The sequence below is a fragment of the Aegilops tauschii genome, chromosome 3 (assembly GCF_002575655.3).
Source record: "Aegilops tauschii subsp. strangulata cultivar AL8/78 chromosome 3, Aet v6.0, whole genome shotgun sequence".
In the NCBI taxonomy this organism is placed as follows: Eukaryota; Viridiplantae; Streptophyta; class Magnoliopsida; order Poales; family Poaceae; genus Aegilops; species Aegilops tauschii.
This window is the reverse complement of record NC_053037.3, coordinates 52673517-52693025: the sequence shown is the minus strand read 5'-3', so window position 1 is coordinate 52693025 and position 19509 is coordinate 52673517. Positions and strand designations below refer to the sequence as shown.

The window sequence follows — 19509 nt, the reverse complement described above, 5'->3', positions numbered from 1 at the left end:
GCGCCCGCCACGCCGGCGCCACACCCTACGGTGCAGCGCCTGGCTTCGGGGCGTTGCACCTCTGTCCACCGTGGCAGCCCACGGGCCCGCACCCAGCCGTGCAACGCCTCCGAGCTAGGCGCTGCATCTGTAATGTGCAGCGCCTAGCCGCTAGGCGCTGCACTGTGACTTATCCAGCCACTTGGCTGGGCCCCCCTCCCCTCCCCACCCCCCCCCCCCCACCACACACTCTCTCACTCTCTCCCCGAGCTTTGCCCCCTCTCCCACTCTCCCCCCCCCTCTCAAATCTTCTTCCAAATCTTGCAAATTTGAAGAATTTGTCCCTGGATTTCGAAGTCAAACCCTCCCTCAAGGTAATAATCTCCGATCCCCTTGTTTTGATCGAAGTAAAGTTCTCCCATTGCTCATTTGTTGGTAGTTTGGGGAAACCCTAGTTTAGTATGGATCTAGAGATTTGCATGGAGATGTGAGATGTTTGTTTGCCAATTTCTATGATTAGGTTTTGTTAGTATGCTAGGGTTATTCTTATGGGTGTTCTTATGTTGGTGCTAGGTTTAGGTTTAGGGCTAGGGTTATGGTTAGGGTTAGGTTTAGGGTTAGGGTTATGGTTAGGGTTAGGGTTGTTGTTTTATATATATATTAGGGTTTGTATTCGGTGTTAATCCATGGATTAGTACTCATGGAAGCAATGTTACCTTGTGTTCATTGCTTATAGGGATGGGAAGAACATGTGTGTTTGTTCATCATGGGGACAAAGACGCCTTTTTGAAAGGCAATAAAGAACCGGACCCGGATGAGCTTGACATTGTGTTTGATAGTAGTCCTAGCTATGCGGAGCTCTTGCAACAAGTTAGGAAAGATTTGAATTGGATGGACCCTAGTGATATCATTGAGTTGGAGGGAAGGCATAATGTTGGTTTTGGAATGCACATCCGTTTGAAGACAATGCGTGTAAACTCGGAGCAACGTTGGGTTGCATACAAGGAGACGGTGGCCGAATCACTAGACAAGGCTCTTGAGTTATTTGCAACGAAGAAGGTTGAGTCAAGTTTGCATTTGGACTTGAACCGGAACCCCTCCCCTTTGGTTGCTAGTAGCCCCCCACCCTTGAAGCAAGATGAAATTGTTGAACCTCTTTTGACCCAAGAAGTGAGGTCAACATTGAGCCCGTGTAGAAACAACCAAGATGAATCGTTGCAAGAGGACAACGATGAGTATGCGGACGATGACAATGAAGTTGATCTCCATGACAACAATGTGGGTGATCTCGACAAATATCATTTGCAAGAGACAATGGACCATTCCATCCCTTTTTCCCGTGCATATGCATCGGACTCGGATGACGATGGTCCCGATGAACAAGTTGATGCGGAGGGGTTCACGGTGAAGGAGGCCGAAGCATTCGAGAAGGTATTTGGTCGGGATCATCGGACTACATTGTTCAAGGATGTTAGTCTCGCGGATGAAGCCGTGGTAGATGGTGGCCAATGTGTAGCTCTTGGGGTTAGGCCAAGCTCTCACCGTGATTTGGTAGACGACCAGAACCGGATTGCTAAAGGTTCTAAGTTCGACAGCTTGTTGGATTTGAAGATGTGGCTCAACAACTACTCGGTTACGCATTATCGTCCACACAAGGTGGTGCACTCGGACGTCAATGTGCGCTACACGGTTGCATGTGCATGTGAAGATGAAAAGGAGGTCCAACTTGGACTTAAAAGAGGCCGTGGTGGTGGTAGAGGTCGTGGAAAGGAGGTCCAACAAGGAGTGGCAAGACGCCGTGGCGGTTGTCCGTGGATTGTGCGTGCAAGACCATGGAAAGGAGGTCCTACTTGGCATGTAGTGAGTTGTGTGCCAACTCACATGTGCCAAGGCAAAAGGGTGGATGGCAAGATTGTATCCCAAGACCACAAACAACTCACGTCCGAGTTCATCGCTTACAGGCTCTCGAACTCAATATCCACACTTCCAACAATGAGCGTCCAACATGTCATTGACCTTGTGAAAGCCATCTTTCATTACCAAGTGAAATACGGCAAGGCATGGAAGGCGAAGCAAGCCGCATTTAAGATGTTGTATGGTACATGGGAGGAAGCATACAACCGAATACCTAGGTTGTTGTTAGCCATGGCCGCGACAAACCCGGGCATGGTTCATGTGGTCGAGCCTCATGGGCACCAAACAACGGTTCATGAAGGAAGGAAAGTCAGAGTATTTGGCCGTGCTTTTTGGGCGTTCGAGCAATGTGTGAGGGCTTTCGAACATTGTAGGCCGGTCATCGCAATTGATGGCACGTTCTTGACCGGACAATACAAGGGCACCTTGTTGGTTGCGATAGCAAGTGATGCCAATAACCGGGTGTTGCCATTGGCATTTGCTTTGGTTGAGGTGGAAAACAATGACAACTGGGAGTGGTTTCTGCATCTTTTGAGGACGAAGGTGTTACCCGCTCAAAGGGAAATTTGTGTCATATCGGATCGGAATCAAGGAATTCTTAACGCCGTGGAGATTGACATTCCCGGGCATGCTCCGTTGCACCATCGATGGTGCATGAGGCACTTTTGTTCGAACTTCTATAGGGCATGTGGCCTTAAGGAGTTGGCCGATGATCTTCAAGATTGTTGTCTCGCTTTCTCCGATAAGCGCTTCGCCACTTTGTACAACAAATTGCTCGCACACAAAAAACTTGATCCCGGGGGTCAAGACTTTCTCAATAGGCACATTCAATACCGGAACAAGTGGGCACGTGCTTTTGATGAAGATGGCCGGAGATACGATCAAATGACAAGCAATATGGCCGAATGCTTCAATAGGGTGCTGAAAGGTGCACGTGGATTACCCGTGACGGCAATAGTTCAATACACATTTGACAAGATGAATGCGTACTTTGTAAAGTACTCGATGGAAACCGATGCACAGATAGCGGGTGAGAACCCACGGAAGTACAAGTACAAGTTCCCACCCAAAGTTGATGAATGGTTGCTATTTCAATCACGGAAGGCGGACTCAGAAGAAGCTATATTATATGACAATGAGGAGTGGAAGTACGAAGTGAAAGAGCCAGGAGGAACCACAAACGATGGCCGGCAACATGGAGGTCGGGCTTTCAAGGTGTCGTTAACACAATGTGATTGCACTTGCGGGAGGCCATTGTTGCTTCATCTCCCATGCTCACATTTGTATGCCGCCGGCCGCGTTAGGAATGTGGACATCAATCACCCACGCACCGTGAGGGAGTCCCAGTTCTCAATCATGACGGTCAAGAAAACATGGGCTCCCCGCTTTCACCCATACTTTGACCAATCACAATGGCCGGAGTATCATGGAGTTCAACTATGGCCGGATCCGGAGTTGAAGGTTGTTAAACGGGGTAGACGTAAGACAAAGCGTCTTAGAGGCGACATGGACGGATGGGGCCATGGTGGGCGCCGCGAAGCGGGCAACGACCAATTCCAAGAGCCTCGTGAGAGCTCCCGTTGTGGGGAGTGCAAAGGTCATGGCCACAACAAAAGAAAATGTACGAAACCAAGGAAAAGGTCCAAGAAAAATGATGCAAGCACAAGCCAACATGGAGCTACACAAGGGAGCCAACCAAGTGGTAGCCAACCTAGTGGTCGCCAACCTAGTGGTAGCCACCTAGTGGTAGCCAACCAAGTGGTAGCCAACAAGTGGGAAGCCAACCAAGTGGTAGCCAACCTAGTGGTAGCCAACAAGTGCCAAGGCAACCAAGTGGTACCCAACAAGTGCCTAGCCAACCAAGTGTTAGCCAACCTAGTGGTAGCCAACAAGTGCCAAGGCAACCAAGTGGTAGCCAACAAGTGCCTAGCCAACCAAGAGGTCAGCAACTTGGACTTACAAGAGGCCGTGGTGGTGGTAGAGGTGGTGGTGGTGGTCTCGGCCGTGGTGGTGGAAGAGCTCGACGTGGTGGTAATGGCCGTGGTGATGGTCTCGGCCTTGGTGATGGTCTTGGCCTTGGTGGTGGACTTGGCCGTGGTGATGGACAAGCGCAAGTTCGTTATAGAGGAATGTTTGGATACCTAGATGGACCGTTTCCGTATGTTCCTCACTAACTATAATGTATCATATGTTCTTGTTTTTCCATATGTTCTTCTTTTTCATATTTGCTTCCATTTGTTCTTATTGTCCTTACTAACCATTATGTTCCACTCATTGTAGGTATGGCGGCTTCCCAACCCAACAAACCAACGATGAAGGAGGATGGCAAAGATGAGATGGCCGGATGGTGGGAGAAGGCGACGAAGAAGCTTAGAGAGGAGGATGCAGCCAAGCTAAAGAAGAAGAAGGAAGAGGAGCTTGAGAAGGAGAGGAAGCGAAAACAGAGTGCGGCAAATGCGATGCGCGCTAGGGAGCAAGCGTTGATGAGGCAAGTTGAGGAGGCACAGAAGAAGCGTCAACAAGATTTTGAAGAAAGAACCATGAAGCTTTGGGCAATTGCAGCTGAAAAAGAAGAGAGGGACAAGCAGATATTCATGGAGAGGGTGGTTAAGGAGGCTCACCTCATAAGAAAAAGGGAGGAGGAAGAGGAAGAAGAAGAAGAGAGGAAGAAGAAGAAGGGAAAGGGGCCTTCCTCTATGCAATAGAGCTATGTCTCCTCTTCAATTTCCTTGTGAACTACTATGTCTCCTCTTCGATTTGGTTGTGAACTACTGTGTGCCGTGAACTACTATGTCTCCTCCTCGATTTGGTTGTAAGAACTACTATGTGCGGTGAACTACTATGTGTCCTCCTTGATTTGGTTGTAAGAACTACTATGTGCGGTGAACTACTATGTGTCCTCCTTGATTTGGTTGTACGAACTACCATGTGTCGTGAAGTAGTATGTGTTATGAACTACTATGTGTCGTGAAGTACTTGGACGCTGCAATCTACCATGTGGCGCGCTAGCTGCTGTTGCTCTCTGGATAGCTAAAAAATTCACTAAGTCCAAGTCCAAGTGCCTCAAACTGTAAAGTACCTTCTGTTCTGGCTGCATAGCTACAGACTATTGCAGCGCCTAGCCAGGAGGCGCCACACTGTACAGTGCAGCGCCTGAGGGCTAGGCGCTGCACCAACACTTAGCGAAATTTTTTGCCTGAAACTGTAGGCATACCTTCTGTTGGTTGCTGGATACCTAAAGACATGTGCAGCGCCTAGCACGGAGGCGCCACACTCTATAGTGCAGCGCCTAGCACGGAGGCGCCACACTCTATAGTGCAGCGCCTGCGTGCTAGGCGTTGCACTGTAGAGTGCGGCGCCTCCGTGCTAGGCGCTGCATATGTCTGCACCTATCCAGAAGAGCAACAGAAGTTTGGCTAGCTACAGACATATGCAGCGCCTAGCAAGGAGGCGCCACACTCTATAGTGCAGCGCCTGCGAGCTAGGCGTTGCACTGTAGAGTGCGGCGCCTCCGTGCTAGGCGCTGCATATGTCTGCACCTATCCAGAAGAGCAACAGAAGTTTGGCTAGCTACAGACATATGCAGCGCCTAGCACGGAGGCGCCACACTCTATAGTGCAGCGCCTGCGTGCTAGGCGTTGCACTGTAGAGTGCGGCGCCTCCAAGCTAGGCGCTGCACATGTCTGCACCTATCCAGAAGAGCAACAAAAGTTTGGCTAGCTACAGACATATGCAGCGCCTAGCACGGAGGCCCCACACTCTATAGTGCAGCGCCTGCGTGCTAGGCGTTGCACTGCAGTGTGTGGCGCCTGCGTGCTAGGCGCTGCACATGTCTGCACCTATCCAGAAAGCAACAGAAGTTTGGCTAGTTACAGACATATGCAGCGCCTAGCACGGAGGCGCCACACTCTATAGTGCAGCGCCTGCGAGCTAGGCGTTACACTGTAGAGTGCGGCGCCTCCAAGCTAGGCGCTGCACATGTCTGTAGCTATCCAGAAAGCAACAGAAGTTTGGCTAGTTACAGACATATGCAGCGCCTAGCACGGAGGCGCCACACTCTATAGTGCAGCGCCTGCGAGCTAGGCGTTGCACTGCAGTGTGTGGCGCCTGCGTGTAGGCGCTGCACAAACACTTAGCAATTTTTGGCCTGAAACTAGAGGCCTACCTACTGTGCCTCCTCCCCCCTCTACTGGGTCTTTTTCAGCCACAGTTCTTTCAGCCACAGTTCAACAACTAGTATAACAAACATTCAGGTACGACATCATTTCTCCAAGTATAACAATTAGTATAAGAAAGAAAGGGTTCACAAAAGACTTCATTTCATAGAAATGACCATCACAATAAGTTCCAGTTTACCATAGAGCTACCACCACTCCAAGTTCAACGACATAAAAGGTACGACCACTCCATGTTCAACGACATAACAAATCGCACTCGAAGTTCAACATTATAAAAAAACTAAGATGACTAGTGCTTTCCACGCTTGCTGGGTCCTCCCCCCCTCTTGACGCTTATCTTCTTCACCTTCCTAGGAAGAGGAACCCGCTCCGGCTCCGGCTCCGCCACCGGTTCGACATCGTCATCCAAATAGTCATCCAAAGCCGCCATCCGCGAGGTGCCGACCGTCCTTTTGCCTCTTTGGGTGAAGTCTTCAGGTGTGTACTTGTTGATTCCCCTCCTAGGCTTCAACTATGCAGACCGAGCCCGGTACGTCCCCAAGGTCATATCATCAGCAACCTATGCATCAACAAAAGATATGGAAAGACCGTGTGTGAGGATATAGTTAGCAATGCATCAACAAATGGATATATATCGTCATGCCATACCTCTTGGGTGACCCCACCCACATCCTCATCCGTGAAAGGTTCACCATGGCTCTGCCCCGAAGCGGGATCTGATGGTGTCGCCGACCTAGACCGTTCTGGTGATACATACTCGGGGTCACGACAACCGAAAAGGTTTGATAGCCGCCTTAACTTTTGGCCCTGGCGCTGCAACATGTACAAGTGAATGAGACATGGAACGTACCAACAAATGTTAAGTGCTAGTTTGAAGGAGATGTGAACCTTAATGAATTCTCGAAGTGCACCTTCCCCATCGCTTTTGCCAGCCGGGGTTGTTTCCAGAATAGTCTCGGTCTCGTCAGCTGCTTTCTTGATCTGGGCACGCTATGAACAGAAATGGTATCAAAGTGTTAGGCAAGCGAAGATGTGAAAAGTGCGAATGGAAAAGCAAAAAGGGCTAACCACAAAGTTCATCATTGGAGCTGAAGGGATCACCGAGTTGCCTTTCCTGACTAATGCGTTGTACTGGTGCTGGGCTACCTCATCAAAAACGGTGGGTTCCTCCAGAATCTCCTCAGCATACGCCGGCTGGCATACCTCCACGCGGGTACTTGCAAGAAACCATGTGAGATAGTTGTTGAACGCATCCGGGCAGTGCTCACGAAGCTGGGCTCGTTTTCCAGCCCTTGCTTGCTCCACACTAAGAGCGAACTGCACGACATACTTCCTGTGATGGCTGGCCCAATCCTTGATCTTCCGCTGCTTTTTCCTATCCAACCTGCAAGTTAGAAACAAGATATTAGCATCATCGAAACCGTCGAGAAGCTGCTAAGTGCTCAAGGTTAATTATATCTTACGCGTGTAGCAACTTGTCCGTGTCCTCCCACTCCGGCGGGTGTGACTGGAACAAACCAAACTGGCGGAACACTCGATGTGGCAGGTGAAGCTCAACCGCCCAGTTGCATATCAGTGGGCACCGCATATGCCAGAGATCCCTATCCCTAATGCACATCGGATTAAGCCTGAACTCTATAGGGTTACCAAAACTCTCTCCTTTTCCATACGGCTCCCATTCCACCTGCAAAATGGGATTGAATGCAAAATTGATATCGAGTGAAGATACAAGCATGATAATCACTTATGCAAGGTCGGTTCACCTGCTCAGGCGTGATCGCGTCCAGCTCGCTCTTGTACAACTTGTACATTATAGAGGGATCATCCGTCGTCTCATTTAACACATCCCACTTGTAAGCCCAAGTGGGGAGCCGTAGTGGGTCGTCTTTATCGTCCCAATCCTCGTACTTCACGGTCTTAGGTCGTCCAACCGGCAAACGCTCCCAGCTCCATATGGAAAGTGCGAGCAGACAACCACCAATACCTCCACTGTGCCTACAACTGGCATCGTCCAACTGCACATAAAAAAGAACATGGTCAAATTTGCCGCAAGAGCGCATTGATAATGTATCAATGAAGTGAAAAGGAAACAACTTCATACCTGTCGATACAAGTAAGCTAGTGTCGCCGAACCCCAACTCCATTTGCTATCGAAGATGGTCAACGCCTTCAGCCACATCCATGGAGCATTCTTGCCGGTGCCATCAGCAAACATTGTCCTCGATACCACGTACCACATGTAGACACGAGCATAAGTCTTCACCATGTCCTCATTAGCATCATCGGGGCAATGAGCGAAGTGCGATGATATCCACATGAAAGTAGCGCCCGCTGCGACTCTTTCCTTCTTCTTATCTTCCCTTTCTGGCTCCCGAGGCTCCGGAGGAACCATACCGATAAGGGCTTGCATCTGCGCGCGCCACCCTTCAGAATCGGTGTTCATACATAAAGGATTGCCATCGATAGGAAGACCGGTGATCATAGCGATATCCTGCAGCGTCACGGTCATCTCCCCGGTCCGAAGATGGAAAGTGTGTGTCTCCGGCCTCCAATGATCAATAAGCGCGGTGAGTGCTGCAGCATTGTTCGGTGGCGTCGATCGGCGGACCAACTCAATGAAAGGGAGAAGTCCTGCCTCCCTAACATAAGGTGTGTACCGCTCATCATAGCTCATCCCTCCAAGGCTGATCCCGTGAGACCGAAGCTTCAGAGGTGCAAGCTCCTACAAACAAACAAATCATAACATTATATATGGGGCATTTGTGTTTGAACAAACATACGAAATTCATAACACCGGCCACTTTCAGTATTACCCGCTGCCGCCATAGCGTAAGACCGGTGTTGATGGTCCCAGTGATCATCGAGAAGCCAAACCATCCTAACAATTTCAACAAAGCATTCTTGTCAACACGATTATCTTTTCAATTCAAAAAAACTAAAGTAGGCCTACTACATGCAAGATCCAAAGCATATGGTGCTTCCCCTACTTGGGCCTACTTCATACAAATAACATGTCAATCTATGTATCCAAACTATAACATGTCAATCTACTTCTCCATACAAATAACATGTCAATCTACTTCTCCATACAAAAAACATGTCAATCTATGTATCCAAACTATATAAATAACATGTCAACCTATCTATCCAAACCACATTCTAATCTAACAAAGGTTCCCCAAATCTAACATACGCAAGATTCAAACAAAAGTTGCCCAAATCTAATACATGCAAGATTCAAACAAGGGTTCCCCAAATCTTCAAAACATAATATTTTCTATGGATAGAAAGAAGGGGATCGGAGGAGAGTACCTTCTACGATGGATTGGTGAACAAATGCACGGACCAAATTGTCGGATCGGAAGGATTTGGGAGAGGGGATTGAGAGGGGGAGTGCAGATGGCCGCCGCCCTTTTTTCTGTAACTGCCAATGGGGAGGGTGGGGGAGGAGAGGGCTGGCGCGTTTGCATATAAGTCACAGTGCAGCGCTTAGCGGCTAGGCGCTGCACATTACACGTGCAACGCCTAGCGGCTAGGCGCTGCACATTACAGATGCAGCGCCTAGCTCGGAGGCGTTGCACGGCTGGGTGCGGGCCCGTGGGCTGCCACGGTGGACAGTGGTGCAACGCCCCGGAGCTAGGCGCTGCACCGTAGGGTGTGGCGCCGGCGTGGCGGGCGCTACACAAAAGGGTTAGGGGTGTGAAATAGTTTCGGAACCAGTTCATTCTGTGATTTGCTTTCGATTATAGGTCAAAATTGTTAAATTTGCCGACGTTCACTCCTCTGGTAATCCACTGGAGCAACAGGCCCTCTGTTTACTCTTCTCCCTGCACATGCCGCCCCGCTGCCGCACCGCCCTGCGTTCGTTCTGCCGCCGGGAACCTGTAGCCATCGCCTCGGGAACAGCAGGGCAGGCGGCAGTTAGGCGGGCGGTTAAGCAGTTGGTTAGGGATTGAATGCTGCAGCAGTAGCATGAGCCAGTAGCGGCACGTAGCGTCCGGTGACACGAAGTGAGAGGCGGCGACGTGGAGTTTAAAAATGGATGGGGCCGGCGATTCGACATGGCTGCTGCGTGGAAGCTAAGCAACGCAAGGCTAGCTAGCACGCCAGGAGAACGATGGCGTCTGCACACAATATACTCCTGCCATATCTATCTCCTCGGGAATGGCAGAAGCAGGAGAAGGAGATCGTGAGCTACTGTTTTTGTCCATGAGTAGGCGAGCGATCTTCTCTTTTCTTTCCCCATTTTTTATGGAGTACCAGGCGAGGGTTCACTGTGGAGCTTTATTCAGTTATCCTCTGTCTCGACGTACAGTTATATTTTCGAACATGTCAAGTTTGAGCAGAAATGACTGTTCTTCAGCCCCGCAGGTGCCTCTGACAACCTAGAGGTTCGCAAATGTGACTAACACAACGCACGCAGGAGAAAGAGAATCCTCGGCTAGATGGATTACGCTCCTCGATCGATCCAGTTTAGTCGTCGGTAAAAAAACTTGACTATCCGAAATTGCTTGCGCTCTTCCGCAGAAGATGATGTGTTGTAAACTTGTAATAGCTTCCATGCATATGCATGGTTCCGCTCCGGTGCAATGGATCAATCGCGTTCGAAGCACTGCGAAGAGACTACTAGAGCGTACGATATCCGAAGTGCTGTCCTCCAGACATTTGAAGTTCATCTTCTCTCTTTCCACTGCAACTCGGCCTTGAGGTCCATTTGGCGCTTGGGCCGGCCCAGAGATGTACTATTGCATACCATTTTTAAAGTATCAGTACGTTGAAAAACACAACAGTCGATATGTCCGAGTGGTTAAGGAGACAGACTTGAAATCTGTTGGGCTACGCCCGCGCAGGTTCGATCCCTGCTGTCGACGCTTATATTTTTTTCCAACTTGTTTATTCTTTTTCCGTTTGTGCAATCTCCACTAGCTTTTCTATATCAGCTAGCTACAGGTGCGTACGCACAGTACATAAGTGCTCTCACCATCCATGCACCCATGTCCACGTCGGGAGGTTAGATTCTGAACCGCTCCAGGGTTTTCTTCCCCGTTTCCGCAAGGCACCGGGCATGCTCAACAAAAGAACAATGGGTGATATGCTATGCTCTCTCCTCTCACATCTCCATCGACGTATGTGGAGGTATCGGTGCTCGCTGTTACGTGTCGGCTAGCTGCTTCAAAGCCGTTTGAAAAGGCAATAAAGGTTGCCTTATTCTTCCTCAAAGACTCAAGACACCTGTCCTGACTCACTTCTCCCCGAGCTGCTCTCCTCTGTTCCAACTTACTCCCTCCGAAAGTGATCTAAACACTTTATATTTCTTTACAGCGAGAGTTCTTCGAAGAGTAAATCAGACACAAAGGAAGTGGCGGCACAGGAACTCAACCGGATTTTTTTTCCAGATAATCTCGCAAAGCTTTATTCCGTCGTCACAATAAAATTCATCGGGTCGTCACTAACAAAGCTTTTTTTCCAGCGAGGCATGATGATTGTGTACCTCGAAATTCAGGGTTCTAAACTGATGTCTAAAAATAGAAGATAAAAAAGCTGAAGGTCGTCTCGTTATTTCGTCATCTATTATTTTAGTAGTGAACATGATTTGTTTGGTTATTTCGTCATGCTTTTAAATAGGTGTTGATGAAGAAATCGAGTGAGGATCATGAATTGGTTTCTTCTAAGTGTAGATCGGGTCTTGCTCTCTCAAGTCCCAAAGTATCAACAAGTTTGAGTGAAGGGATTGAGAGTATCGAGTAAGGGCTGAGCCCATGGGAGTGCGACCTGTGTGGCCTTCAGTTTTCTAAATTGTAGTGCGGCCCATTGAGCTGGCCAGCCATTGGCATGCAACTTAATTGGCTTGTGGGCAACACGCACAAATGTGCGATGAAGCAGCAGACCACCCGATTGCCTGATGTGCCAATCCCCCATCCAGCCATTCATCTCGAGGAGATGTAAGTCTCCAGACTCTAGGGACTAGGCTCCAGTGGAGAATCAACATCTCTTTGTTTCCTTCTTTTCCTCTGTGGCATCGATCAATCCTTTGCTAAGTACAACAACACCATAAGCTTCCTCTTCTTCCCCAACCACCTGACGATGGCACGTCGATATCATAATTTTTTGATTCTAGGTCTGTTTGTTTCTCTCCCTACACTCCATCCGTTCCGATTCCATCTAAATCCCATATTTCTATGATTTCTGTTTCTAGTGGATTAACTCCTATTTTTAATTTGGCATATGAAGATGATTTTTATTTGAGAAAACATGCAGGAGCACTTGTATATAAGGTTTATTACTAAAAATCGATGCCATTCTAATACTCGGTTGAAGGTAAATACAACTTGTCCGGTAGAATAATGAACCAACTAAAACATGTAAAACGCATTTGATCCCACCATTAAAGTAGCGTTCAAGCCATTAGATCCATTAGATGATATCTTCCTCATAAAAAAATTATATAATATAGTCTATTTGTTTCTAGCAAATCATACACTAGAAACCACTAACAAGATATTTGGAGAATCATACGCTTGACATATATGTACTGAGATATTAAAGAATATCAACATATACACAAACACAGATACCCACACCTATATACACTATAATTGAAGCATGTGTCATAAATTAAACGGTGGATCTACAAAATTGTGTTACTTCTCACACGGTTAAGAGAATCTGTGCAAAATATTTGAAGGGATATATTCTCAAAAGAGGAAAATAACTTCTACTAAAAGATATGGTTTAAATTTATCATGATGTGCATGTATTTTCAATACTAGACATTGGAAATGTATAAAATAATTAAATTTAGAAACATTATTATGTGTCAAGTTAAAATACAATGCTAAAATATGTGCATTTATAAAACAAATTATAAAGAAGTATGAATGTTTAGTATAAATACGATTTATTTCAACTCGCCTCAAGCTTTCACATTGTTTGGATCGCCACCGGTGCTCCCTCGTCATCGCCGTTTTGCACTTACTTGACGTGTAAGAGAAGATGATATCAAAAGGTTGCACTAACAGGTGAAATATGTCACTACAAGATGATGTCAAAAAGTTGTACTTAAAACGGACGAAGACTACGTAGGAAAGGAGTGTCGGACGAATCGGTATTTAGTGTTTGTTTGGTTTGCGACCAAAACAAACCATGCCAAAATATTGGCTCGCGAACGTGATTTGGCGACCGCTTGGGACAACACAAAAATTTTGGTTCGCCTTGAACAGCCTGAGCACGTCCATGTAATTTGCGCCAATTTGTTGGCGAGCCGAGCACGCAGAAAACCTCCGCCAAAATATTGGCACCGTAACTTCCGCTTTGTTCGTTCGGTGTTACGGAAAGTAATCAGCGTGGCCTTAATCATCCTAATCCTTTTCAAACACAGCGAAATACTAATAATTGTCTTGGCCCAGTTCCTTTGCATGTCTCCACTTCGTTCGATTTTTTTTTACCGTGATGCCAGCACTGGTACAACGAGGTGCTATACAAACGTTTTTTAACCCCTTTCCGCGACGGTATTTGGAACCGTCGCCAAGTGAATATGGGCGATAGTGGGGTCCTTCCCACACAACCCAAATACCGTTGGGATGGGAGCCTTGATGCATACAGTTGTCCCTATATAACCGTTTCCGATATCTCGAATATCCTAAACGCTTCAACCTTCTACTTGTTTGTGCTTGCATTGCCATCGCAACCGGAGTTTTGTGGTTTTACCTAAAACCAGGCAGATTCCAGGCACGTACCAAACTGGCTCTGCGTTTACGATGCCTGGCACATCACAAACAGTTCATGATTATAAACCGTGTATGATAGGTAGACAATCAGACACATTTAGTTTCCCCGCACAGTACGTGATAGTGTCTGACATCACACACGCTTTGCAAACGGCAACTGTGTGCATTGTTACACACGTTTCCTCTCCGTGAACCATGTCGGATTATGATGTATATCACACGCGCTGTGCTTTATTAACCGTGTGCGCCGTAATGACCTGCACAACGTAATTTTGCCTTAATTTAATTGTTGCTATTTAAATTTGTACCTAATTTAAACTTGAAAGTAGGCTATAGTTTTATTCATATCCATCAGGTTCAAACAACCAATGCATTATTCGATTCACAGGTTTGTATGTTTAAGAATTACATAAGCACCAAATAAAAAAATGATGAACCACGGTTCTATACTTGTACTATTACAGATGGTAAAGAAAGAGGCGACAGACATTCTGGTTGCTGAACAAGGTGAAGCGGAATGACCCTATTGTGCTCTCCTGGATGCAGAAGGCACACACGACTCTAGTCCAACCCCTTGTGATGGTCGGCCGCCAATCATGTAGTTTGAGAGGTAATCTTGAGTAAACTGCTTCAGGATCCACTACAAAGGATTTTATTACATGTATATCTAGACATCATCAGAACATTAAGGTAACACTCTTCCTTGTTGTTATGTAGCCTGGGAGCGCATATTTAGTCATTCAGTACAATGTATGTTGCTATGTAGTCTCAGATATATTAAATATGACCCTAGTTAACCTACCGATAAATGAGTTACAGATATATTCAGTGGAATGTCCGATTCAAAGATTAGTCCCTTATCAGCCCCCAGGCTATATGGTAGCAGCTACCGATATCCTGAACAGTGAGTACATATAAGCAATGTGATGAAACTAACCTCGATGGAAAACATCACTGTTCTCAATATTGTCCTGTATGAGTACATATAAAGGCATGTTAAGCACAATAGGCTAAACATCAACCGAATATATCCATGATAGACAAGATAATCTACAAATGATAGCTTCAGTGTGCAGGCTTAAGCAGGCTAGTTAAGCAAAACAAGAAGTGGAAAGGTGTGTTAACTGCATCAGGCATAACATTTAAAAAGAAGCAAATAGTCATTCAAACTGGTATTATGCAGGTCTAAAGTACACTAGTTATTGTTAAAAAATGAAAAGGCATGTTAACTGCGATAACCTTAACAACAACCAAATATTGTAATTCATATTGGTATTGTTGAAACTATTATTGATGAAATTGAACTGCACGGCAAATAGTTGCACATATAGAGCATCACATTGTGAAGAACTGAAATAAATAAGGCACAGGGCCATCTCTAGCCGGTCCTTTAAAAGTTAAAGGAGTAAAACCCTTAGTGGATATATATATATATATATACTCCAGCAATTTTTGGCCGTTTCTAGTCGAACCCCTAAACTTAACGTTGTAAACTTTAATTTGATCAAGTTCAAAGCAGGTTCAACCAAAAGTAGAATGCATTCAAACATAAACATAGATAGTTTTGCATAACCGAACATAAAACATAGATAAACTAAGCTAAACTACTTTCAGTCGAAGTGCAGGTCGAGCCAATCCTTCCTCGTCAGGTACGGTGTGCCGCGAGCCGGGTCCGGGCCGGTGTCGTCGTTAGGGTCGTTGGGGAAGACACTCCTCCACTCATCAACGTCGATCTCCTCGTCCTCGCCACCCACCTCGACGCCCTCCGTGCCGCCGTCCTCGCCGCCTTCGACCTTGTCATCGCAGGAGAGCTCGATAACCTCGCTGCCCTCCGCGCCAGCAAAGATCGCCCGCTCCGTCTCCACGAGCTCCGGGTGCTGCCGGCGGAGCTCTTGCATGTAGGCCTCGTCGGCGGCCTTGGCCTCGAGGCGCTGCCACGCCTCGCGGTCCTCCCGCGCCATAGCCGAGCTCACCACCCCTGGCTCCGGCGGAACGAGGTCGATTGAATGTGTGCCGAAGGGGAAATAGAGCCTAGCCGCCGCGCCGTGGTAGCGGACCTGCCAACGGTCGTACTCCATGGCCGCGAGCTCGGCCGTGTGGAAGCTACCGAGCCACCGGCGGGTGTGGGTCTCCTGATCTGTAATCTGGGCGACCCACGTCCCCCACCGCCGCTGCCGGACCCTGAGGTAGGACCTCGTCAGTTGCCGGGTCCGAGGGAGGACGGGGAAGTCCTCGAACGGTCGTAGGGGCGCAGCGGCAGGCAGATCGGGGGACCGGCAACGGCGGATCGATAAAGAGCCCGCGGAGGACGACGGGGACACCTCGGTGGCCACCTCACTGGCGTCGGGCGAAGAGGCCGCGATAAACCTCTTTTCGGCCATTGGCTCCTCGAGCTCCCCGACACACAGGTAGAGGTTGAGGATGGAGGCGGCGGCGATGGCGGCGACCTACCAATGGTTTTGGGGGTGGTGTGTGTCTGTGTGAGCGGAGGTTTTGGAGAGTGTGTGGTGTGTGTGGAGGGGGGCAAGGTGGTGTTTGAGGAAATACCGCGGCAACTGAAAAATTTACTAGGCGGGAGTAACAAGGCGGGGCTACTGAAAATTTGGATCAAGGGCGAGCAGATATTTTTGAGATTGCGAGGGATGAAGAGGCGGGAGTAAAATGTCAGGGCTACTGAAAATTTGAATCAAGGGACTGAAGCAGAGCGGGAGTAACAAACATCGCACACGGTCCGCACATACTAATCGTGTGCTATCAAACATTAAAACCTTCCAGGCGGTAGACATTTTCGAGATTACGAGGCAGTAGATATTTTCGAGACCGGGAGGCAAGCCTCATGTAGCCCAATCTACTATGCTGATGTGAGGGACTGCAGGGCACCGGCGTGGCACACGGGTAGTCTGACCGAACCGTGTCTGTTGTGAAACCAATCACAGACGGTTTTTACATCCAACTCGTGTGCTTTTATAAATTTGGCAAAAAGAATAATGCGGGAGAGGGTCAGAACACGAACACACTTGCATGTGGACCAAATATATGTATGAAAAGGGTGGTTTGATGTTCGAATACCCAATGCACAACTTTGATGTGGCACCTGTCACACAAAAGCATAGTATTGCTAGTCAGCCACCCCCTACGAACCCCACTTCGTGTCGGCGGTAAGGGAATCCTAGCTACGAATGCATGCCCCCAAATAGCTAGGTCTGAAATCTCACCCTACCGTAACACAAAACCTATAGGAGTCCATCATATATATATGGTCAAACTTCCCCTTTCGCTTCTCGACAAAGGTGGACTGTGTGCCGACCCACAAATGTGTGCTTGTGGCGCGAGATGGGTGAGACCACATACGAACCACATGCGGGTGGCCCTACTATATGTATGAAAAGGGTGTGGTGTGTGATATTTAACTACCATTCACAACTTTTGATGTGGCACGTGTGCCTCGCAAATTAACCGGACTTCCCCGACCCCACGGAGGTTGCAGGTAGCGTGAAGTACCCCCCCCACACACACACACGTTGAGGGGAGTGCATCTCACCAAGACGTACTCTAACACGGACCAAGCAGAATCCAACTTGGTCGTACAACCTCTCCCCGCTCGTTCTTGGTCAAAGTGATGGACGTCCACACGGCCCCGCAAAATGGGCTAGCTTGTCGCCGATAACCTCGCGTGGGAGTATTGTATGAAGACAAACCCACTCTGTGCATGTGGCCCAAGTATGTATATGGAAGTGGTGTGTGTGGTGTTTGAATACCCAATGCGCAAATTTGATGTGGCACCATGCTTTGGAACCGTAAAATCCCCACACCGAGCGAGGGTTCACGACGCGTAGCATGTGTTCAACTTAATTATAGGCTTGGAATGGGTCGACCTACTATAGGGTAACTCGAAGCAAAGAAGAAGAATATATCCACCCTGGCAACCTCTCTCGTCGTTGGTCGAAATGATGGATGTCCACGCGGGCCCATGAATATATAGGCTTGCCGCCCATAACCAAGCAAGTGAGAGTGTGTCCAAAGACAACCATTATTGCATGCGTGTGTCCCGAACATATTTATGGAGGTGTGTGATGCATGCATATGTGTTGAATACCCGACCCAATGCACAACATTGATGTGGTGCATGCGTTGAAAATCACAGAGGTCCCCACACAGAGCAAGAGGTCATTCATGACGTGTCGTGTGCTCGCCCCCCCCTTCGATCCAGCGGGATGGATTCATGTGTATAGATGCGCTATTATATATATATATATGTAATCTCACATCATGATCTATATCAAGACAAAACAAAAAATTAATCCCCTCCTAAGTCAAATTAGTTAACCTCTCTCGCGCTGTCGGTGAAAGTGATGGACCAAGATGGTCACCCCCCTCGACACGTACTATATATACACCTAGTAACACAGCCCTAAAAGAATTAATCCTCCTTGTTCATCAAACGCGTACCTCTGTCTCGCTGGGTCAAAGTGATGGACGACGAACTCGCGGGCCCAACACAGAAGCGAAGCGTAAGTCGCACGGGAGTGATCATCTGATACATCTTCGTCGTATCTATAATTTTTGATTGTTTCATGCCAATATTATACAACTTTCACATATTCTTGGCAACAATTTATCTGATTTATTGGACTAACCTATTGATCCAGTGCCCAGTGCCAGTTTGTCGGATCACGGGTTCCGGCAGAACCCTTAAGGTTCGAACTCTGGGGTGCGCGCGGAGTTCTTTCCCTCCTACCGATCCGCGTCCTAACTAGCTAAGATCTCAAGAACGAACTCGACGAACTCACAACACAAGGGACACAAGATTTATACTGGTTTGGGCCACCATTGTCGTGTAATACCCTACTCTAGTGTGGTGGTGGTGGATTGCCTCTTGGGCTGATGATGAACAGTACAAGGGGAAGAACAGCCTCCTGAGGTTGAGGTGTTCTTGTGCTCGGTGTGTGGCTAAGGATTAGGTGAGATGCCTCTGAATGAGTTATCCCCTATGGTGGTGGCTAGTTATACTTATATAGGCCCTGGTCCTCTCCCCAAATATTGAGCGGGAAGGGAGCCAACAACGGCCAATTTGAAAGGGGACAACTAGTACAGCTTATCCTGACAAAAGTAGTCTTCGCCTGCAAAAGGCTCTGGTGGTGACGACGCCTTGGGCTCCATGGTGGCCTCCATATTGTCGTCCCACCAGTCTTGGTCTCGTTGCACTGATATGGAAACCTTTGCTTGATGCCTCGGTACTCTGCGCCTGCGCTTGCCCCCTTTGCACCAAAGAGGAAACGAGGACACTGCGCGCGCTGGCGCCCGTCTGGTCTTGATCGTAATGGCTCACGTCACGAGAACCTCGTGAGGTTTGCCTTGCCTTGATCTCTCCGCCCCTCACGAGCCAGCCTAGTGAGGCCGCTCCTGAGGAGGTCTTGTGTCGTCCGCCTCGCAAGGCTTGGCCCCTCGCGAGGGTCGTGAATGCCTTGTTGATGAAGATGGGTCGTACAAGCCTGCTAGCACAGCCACGCCGTGGGCCACAGGCAGGCAAGTCTGGGGACCCCCGTTCCCAGAACGCCGACAGTAGCCCCCGGGCACAAGGCGCGCTCGGGCTTGGCTTTGAGGCGAAGCCAAAGGTCAAGTACAGAGCACCGCGGGCCCCAAAAGCCTGCGGCCTTGGTCGACGCATGGCAGTTGATTGGACGTGGGCGTCTCCGCTTTCCTACGGTGCC

General features: G+C 48.3%; 1 long non-coding RNA gene and 1 other non-coding gene across 2 annotated transcripts; one reads left to right on the top strand and one right to left on the bottom strand.

The window, feature by feature from the left end:
* Positions 1-6589: 6589 nt before the first annotated feature.
* Positions 6590-9482, bottom strand: LOC141020921 (uncharacterized). The gene is made up of 3 exons (XR_012180912.1): positions 6960-9482; positions 6720-6884; positions 6590-6630 (listed from the first exon to the last, which is right to left on the bottom strand). It is a non-coding gene; the product is annotated as an uncharacterized lncRNA (long non-coding RNA).
* Positions 9483-10860: 1378 nt separating this feature from the next.
* TRNAS-UGA (transfer RNA serine (anticodon UGA)) lies at positions 10861-10942 on the top strand. The gene has a single exon. It is a non-coding gene; the product is annotated as a tRNA-Ser (tRNA).
* Positions 10943-19509: the final 8567 nt, after the last annotated feature.